Raw genomic sequence first — 8031 nt, forward strand, 5'->3', positions numbered from 1 at the left:
TGCCAGAAGACCCTAGATTCAGGGGAGTAGTCACTGCCTCAGGAATCCTTCACCTGCATTGTGAGGCGATGGGGGCACCCGACCTTAGATCTGATCGTGGTGGCTGACAAGAAGGTGACTCCGTTCTTCAATCACAGATACAAGCCAGGAAGCGAAGGCTTGGATGCCCTGATGCAGTCTTGGCCATGTCTTGCATGTCCAAGACTGCATGCAGTCTTGGCCATGTCTGATGCAGTCTTGGCCACGTCTTCCCTCCATGGCCCTTGATAGGCAGACTTCTGTGCAGAGCTGGCGATTCTAGAAGCACCAGATTGGCTGAGGTGACCATGGTATGCAGACCTGGTCTGTCTGAAAAGGGACCACGGTCTCAGACTTCCATGACATCCACAACTGCTCACACAGGGCCCAATAGCCCTGCAGTATTTGTAGCACTTTGGTCTTACAGCATGGCTCTTGGGCATATGGTGCTAGTGTGTAAAGGCTGTTTGAACGAAGTGAAGTACACTCTTCTAAGAAAGAGACTAACTGCATATGCAAAAGCCTGGTAGTGTTTCTAAGCTTGGTGGTCTCAGAGGTGTGAGGCTCCAAACTTAGTACCCATTTCTGTGGAAGGACTGGAAAAAGGCCTAGGGATTAGCTCCCTGAAAGTTCAGATTGTATGGCTCTTGTGTTTTGGGCCTAAGGTTAATAAGAGCATTGTAGCCGCATATGTGCGCCTCTGTTCTACAGTGTGACAGCCTTTTCCAGCATGGAGTCTTAATCTGGTCCTGCTAGCTAGAGCACCGTATGAACCTCTAGAGCAGGGGTGTCAAACTCAGACCCATGGGCCAAATTTGGCCCGCAAGATAATTAGATTTAGCCCATGATGTGGCCCTCTGTACTTCCCTCTCTCCATCCCGGTCTCACCTTCAAACAGCCCAGGATCGCCGGTGCTATAGCGATCCTAAGTAGGCTGCCGTCAACCTCCGTAGCACATTCCCTCTGCCTCAATCCCGCATGTCAGAAGAGGAGCGGGAGTGTGGCAGAGGAAACGTGCTGCGAAGGTTGACGGCAGCCTGCTTAGGATTGCTACAGCACCAGCGATCCTCTGCAGGCTGTTTAAAGGTGAGACCGCGCTAGAAAGAAGTTGCAGGCTTTCAGGGGGGGGGGGCGGCTGAGGGAACGAGGGGTCCAAACATTTGTGCATATGCCGGATGGAGGGGGGGAGGGGGAGACAGAGAGAGAGGGAGGGAGGGAGGGAAGGAACAAAAAGAGAGACGTTGGACACAAGGGATGGTGTGGGGGGTTAGAGATACTGGATAGGAGGATAGTTGGAAAGAGAAAGGGAGAGATCGTGAACCCTGGGGTGGTGGGGGAGAAAAGGAGAGATGGTGGATCTGTGGATGGTGGGATCCATCGCTGCGGGGATGGAGATGATAAAAAGGAAAGATGCCAGACTTCCGGGGGAGGGAAAGGGAAATGAAAGCCGAAGACATAAGCACATAAGCAATGCCTCTGCTGGGTCAGACTTGAGGTCCATCGTGCCCAGCAGCCCGCTCACGCGGTGGCCCCAACAGGTCCAGGACCTGTGCAGTAATCTTCTATTTATATCCTTCTATCCCCCTTTCCAGCAGAAAATTGTCCAATCCTTTCTTAAACCCCAATACCGTACTCTGCCCTATTACGTCCTCTGGAAGCGTATTCCAGGTGTCCACCACACGCTGGGTAAAGAAGAACTTCCTAGACAGATGGAAGATGGATGGTTAGCATGGAGAAAGAAAGAGATCCTGGCAAGTGAGTTTTCAGAAGACAACCAGAGCCTGGGATTTGAATAATGATCAGACAACAAAAGGTAGAAAAAATAATTTTATTTTCTGTTTTGTCAGATTTGAAATGTGTATCCTGCCAAAGCTTGTATTAGACAGCAAACATGAACTAGGACCTAAAAGAGAGAGGAAAAGTCTTTTTTATTTATTTTATTTATATCACAGAGCGGGTGTGGGGTTGGAGAGGTTGTAATGTAAACCTATACTTCTACTAAGACTAAGGGGTCCTTTTATTAAGGTGCACATTTAGCGCATGCTAAATCGGTTAGTGTAACTTAATAAAAGGACCCCTAAGTATTTTAATAAAAAATTTGGCCCACGACTTAGCCTATGTTTAAGATTTCGGCCCCTTATGTGATTGAGTTTGACACCCCTGCTCTACAGCAAGCTTCTCTGATGAATCTTGAAAGGACAGTGTTTTTGATGGCAATTACCTCAGCCCAATGCTGGAACTGCAGGCATCGTCATGCAGAGACTCCTTCCTCAGAATTTTAGGATTCAGGCGTGGTCCCATCTTTCTTACTGAAAGTGGTTTCCAGCTTTCATATCAATCCAGAAGTACGATTTCCTCTCTCAGTATTGAGGAAAAATGTTAAGGTGCTAAAATTGTTGGATGTGTGCAGAGTATTACTGCAATATCTGGAGGTTATGAACGAATTTCGACTGTCAGAGCATCTTTTCATATTGGCAGGGGCTGCCCATTAAGGCAGATCAGCCTCGAAACCAACATTTCAAGATGGATCCGTATGGCCATTTCCTCAAACTATATCAGAAGCGGAAAGCGTCCGCCTATATCCGTCAAGGCGCACTCCGTTAGAAGGAATCTTCAGCGGTGTCCCCAGAAGAAATTACATACTCCTCTCTCCATAAGTTCACAAAGTTCTACAGCGTTGATGCTGCATTTGGATCATCCGTACTGTCAGCAAGCTTGTCTGCCCTGCCCTAGGCTCTAGGGACTGCTTGGTACGTCCCAAAGGTTCAAGAATAAAGTTTCCTTAGCAACAACAGCAGATGAATCCAGAGACCAATGGGATAGCCCACATCTACCAGCAGGCGGAGATAGAGAAACTGAACAACAAGTGGTTCTATTGGCTGGTACTCCTTCTGCATCTTCAGTATGCTCTATCTCCCAGCAGGTGATGGTCGCTATTCAACTATCTCCTGGATTCTGGCTGTGACTGGAAACTTATTTTCTCCTGTTGAGGTTTTCTCTTCAGTGAGATATTAGTTCTATTTCTCCTGTTGAGATTTTCTCTTCAGTGAGACAGCGGTGTCCAGCTGAATGGTGCTGGCTTTAGGGGTTACATCTGGGACCCCCAGGTCTCTGCCTCACCCTCCCTCCAATGACAGAGGGTCTGCCTTAGTTCCTATTTTTTCTTCTTTCCCTTATTTGAAGAAAAAAAAAAAAAAAAGGGACACTGCAGTTACATTTCTGCCCTGCATATGCTGTGCAACTGGCATTTGCCGGCATTAATCACAAGGTTGTGAGTATAAGTTTAATTCTTCTGTTATTTGAACTGCGGGACGTTTATTTTGTTAAGCACTAAGTTTTTTTGTGAGGTGGAATTTGGTTTCTACGGGGTTACTTCAGTGAAGGGCTAAACTCGATTAAGGGAGCCGGTGCTTTCCCGCGCATTTGAAGTGTGAGCTTCTTTTCCTTCCCTGGCGATGGTGCTGCAGCGTTTGTTGGTTTCTGGGCTGACTCTTCTCGGCAGTACCGCGGCCAGTGGGGTGGTGCTTAATTGGACGGCTCCCGGTGTTGCCTCGGGGCACTGCATACTTGCGCGGCTCTCGGTGTGGCCTCGGGGAGGTGAGGACGGCTCCCGGTGTGTTCTTCAGAGATTGTCCAAGAGCCGGGTCTTTACGGAGCGCATGTGGCGCGCACTGGTTCTCCAACGCTGTTGAGAACCAAGTGCCTTTCATACATTTCCTCCCCCAGGGTGTATTTTATATAAAGTAGGCCAGGCTGTGTGTTTCTATTTCAGCGAGGGGCTCCGGGTCTGTTTTCATAGAAACATAGAAAGATGACGGCAGAAAAGGGCTATAGCCCATCAAGTCTGCCCAGTCTACTGTCCCACCCCATTAAGTCAGAGTGCTGCTCGACCCACGTAGAGATCCCACGTGGATGTCCCATTTATTCTTAAAGTCGAGCACGCTAGTGGCCTTGATCACCTGCACCGGTAGTTTGTTCCAGTGATCCACCACCCTTTCTGTAAAGAAATACTTCCTGGTGTCACCACCAAATCTCCCTCCTCTGAGTTTGAGCGGGTGCCCCCTTGTGACTGAAGGTCCCTTAGGAAAGAATATGTCATTTTCTACCTCCACACAACCTGTGACGTACTTAAATGTCTCAATCAGCACTGTTTTCGGAGCCGGCATATTTTGGCGCGAAACTGACACACGCTTGGGTCTCCTGCACCGCACCGTTCAGAGAGTTGTTTTGTGCAGCTGACTTTCTCGGAGTGTACCGCGGCTTCTCCCTTTTCGGGGTCAGCTACGTCAGTACTGTTAACACTGCTTTGAACGATGTTGCGGTGGTCAAGTTTGGTGTGTATGTGCGTTTCCCCGGCTTCACTTGCAGAGAGGCGGCCTTTTTTTCTTGGGCCTGCTCTGTTCAGTCTCCAAGCACTTCAATGTGAGATTCTGCCCTGTGTTAGGCCGCCTGCGCTCAGTTCTTCTCCGGAATGGGTTGGCAGGCAGCACAGCAAAGTAAGTGGCCAGAGAGTACCCATGTTTCATTCGGGTAGTTCTTTGTCTCTCTCGGGGTCCCTGACAAGTGAGGCTGTGTGTGTGTGGCGGTTTCCTTGATCTTTCTACCTATGTTCAGTGCTGCGTGTGTCTGGTAGTGCTGTGGAAATACTTCCAGTACATATGGAGCAGTTCTAGGGGCATAGGCCGCCTTGGTTACTGTAAAAAAAATAAAAATAAATAAATAACCAAACAAGGTTGCCCTTTAAGGGCGGTTGATTTTTGGAGCAACTTGCATGCGGTTTCAGATACCATAGGCTGCCGCAGTTTCCTCTTCTTTTTCAGACTTCCATCATAGTCATTGTTACATTGCGAGACTAGTTGGTTTTCAGGAGTGTTCCTTTATTCTATGCAGAAATTATGATTGTCCTCCAGCTCGTTACCTGACCGCTGCTTCACTTTGTAGGGGTCATTACTTCTGCTGCCAGCTCTTTCGGCTTTCTCACGGAAAGGGAGCTGTAAGATTGGCAGGTCACGACACTTTGCCAATTATACCAGTTGCTTGCGCCTTTGCATTCTTTTCTCCCATTTCAAATTCTTTCTTGGTGTCACTGTGTGTTGAGTCTCCAAGGGTGCTGCTGGTGCGTGATCCCCTTCAAGGTTTGCTAGTGCTTGGGACTGTGGTTTCAGCTCTTCCGGACTTAAGGGAAGTTGTTCCATTTGCTTCATGGTGCCCGAAATTTAAAAGGGGGATTGATCTGACTAGCGATGGGTTTCATTTGAGTCTCTTAGTTTCTCGAAGTTGAATATTTCAAATGGGAACTGTGAGATTAATTAAATTTTCACATGTGGCCACTACATCAGCAGTATCTTCGCTTGGTTCTTGAGTGGCACTTTCGGTTTAAGCAGATATCGCTTGGCCTAGCCTTAGGGCAGTTATTCCATTTACTTCATAGTGCCTATGATGGTGTTATTGATCGGATGGGAGCTGGATCTCATTCTGGTAAATTAGTTTCTCAGAGTTAGACATTTCCAGAGAAAAACTGTGAGAAAATTTGCAATTGCGCTATGGTCCCCGAATTTGCACTATCTTCACTTAGCTCTCATTGGGCAGCGCTATCAGTTTTGGCTGATGCCATTTGGCCTCACCTCGGCTCCATGACTATTTTAGATTATGAGGGCAGTAATGGCATTTTGGCGCAAATGGGAGATTCAGGTGCTTTCTTTCTTGATTCGAATGTCTTCCAGCCAGGTGACTTTGTCAGACACCAACGGGTGATCTCTTTTATTTGTGCTTCTTTTCTTCCATTTTTTGGAGGTGTATCTTCTAATTTCCAAAGAGCTCTCTTCTCCTGTACGGATTATTGGACTATCAAGGGATGCTGTTCACGTTGGAGAGGAATGTGTTTCTTCCAAGGGACTGAGGTGACAGATTGCAGTCTCAGGTTTGTCTTCTTCAGTCACTACGGGATTCTGTATAGGTTCTTGAATCTATGGTGGTGACTCCACTGGGGACTTTGGTTCGCTTTCTAATGAGAACGCTCCAGCAGTCGCTTTTGTTCCGGTTTTTCCCGGTCTTTCAAGGCTCCAATTGTGGTATCTAGTGGGCTCCTCAAGCATCGCTCATTATAATTTGGTGGCTCAGCGAGATTAATTGTTTCAAATGCATGCCTTGGTCTTTGCTGGACTGGCTCAAGTTCACCGCACATCCAAGGCTGTCGGGATGGGGGGCTCTGTGCCTTCAATCCTCGGTGCAAGGAGTCTGGTATTAAGAGGAGACTCAGTATTCATTCATTCTTCTGGTCTGTTGCATGGTCAGGCTAACGTTTCAGGAGTTTCAGCCCATTCCTCCGGAATGGCGATAAAGGTCTTTTAGGACAGTGTTATGACAGTGGTATTTCTCTGCAGCCGGGAAGGTATGTGAGGTACTCTGTTGGCGTGTCGAGTACTTGTTCTACTTCCATGGGTGGAATCTCTTCTTCTTCTGTCCGCGCATCATTTTACAGGAAAAGGGTTTAGATAGACTTTCTGAGCATGAACCGTCTATTGTATGTTAACATGTACAGCACTGTGTACGCCTTTCAGTGCTTTAGAAGTAATGCGTAATACATCCTGAAAATTGGAAACTATTTGCTCAAGCTTTCCAGCTCTTTGTATAGTGCTAGAGCTAGAACCTCATCGCCTCATCTCGATATTCAAACTTCCTAGCTTCTTCAGCAGATGCAGGGCGTGGCAGTCAGAGAGGGTAGCAGCGTTGCTTCTTTCTCGCCTCTGGTTTCTCTTTTTCCGTGTTTTCCCCTGGCTGAAGATTGGATGGCTTTGCTGGCTCGCTTTCAGGGCACAATGATTAGAGAATCTCAGGATTGGCGGCGCCATCCTTGTTATGCGTTTTTCGACGGCTAATCTGTTGAGATTCCTGTTATCTCTGGATTTGCTCACCTAGGGTCCAATCACCGTGGATATTCGTCCTACTCTGATATTTCGACCTAGCATTTGAAAAGCAATGGCTGATGTGTAAGGTCGTTTCTTCTCTTATCCAGGCGATATGGACATCTTCACCTGTGGCTTATGCTCCCTTTTACAGGTTTTTCCTTTCTTGGGTACTTCTCAACATTTGTACCCTTCCAGAGTTCTCTGTTTTATGTTCTTTCTTTTGTGGCACATGTATATTTCCAAGGGCTTAGCGTTCAATTCCCTTTAGCTTCAGATGCCAATCTTTGCTTGTTACAAGCTTGTATCTCGCTCTTCTCTTCCTTCTCTGCTTCATGTAGTTCAGTTCCTGACCGGAGTACAGTAAATTGGTACACCTCTTCAAACACCCTATCCGGGGTGCTGTCTTGAAGTACTTCTTCGCAGTTTCCCGAAGGATTCCTTTCATCCTTGTCTTTTGAGATTCTGAATGGCTTTGCCGTTAAACTCGGGGTTTCTTCTGGCCAGGGCTTCAGCTCGGCGGTTTTCTGAGTTGCAGGTCTTGTTCAGCAGGGATTCCTATTTCTGGTTTACAAATTCTGGGGTGTCAGTTCGGACAGTACCGCGATTCTTTCTAAGGCTGTGTCCTCCTTTCTTTTATGCCACTCTCACTTTTCCTTCCTTCTTCCTGGGAGGTAAAATGGGGAGGCGTGCTTTTCTTCACTGCATTTTTTTGTTAGTGCTAGCGTTCTCCGCGAGCTAGGTTTCTCACGCCTTTTAGTCGTTTATATCATTTTTCTGTATTCTTTAGGGGCCACCACAACTGTATGGCAGCATCCACAGCCTACATCGCTCGAAGGGTCCAGGAGGACATTCATTACACTTGCTTGCTGGTAGGGACACGGTTGGAAGAAGAACTTCATGACCATTCCGCCAGAGCGATGGCTACTTCTTGGACTCGGTCCAGAGGTTTTTTCCCTGGAGGGGTTTTGTCACGCAGCTACTTGATATTATGAAAGTGCTTTATCTCAGCATTGCCGGTTGGATGTGGAGGCGCATGCGGAGGATGCGTTTCATGCTTCGGTTGTTGCAGAGGCAGCGTTTGCTTCCCACCCAGACTGAGGATTGC

Source organism: Geotrypetes seraphini, chromosome 6 (genome assembly GCF_902459505.1).
Source record: "Geotrypetes seraphini chromosome 6, aGeoSer1.1, whole genome shotgun sequence".
Taxonomy (NCBI): domain Eukaryota; kingdom Metazoa; phylum Chordata; class Amphibia; order Gymnophiona; family Dermophiidae; genus Geotrypetes; species Geotrypetes seraphini.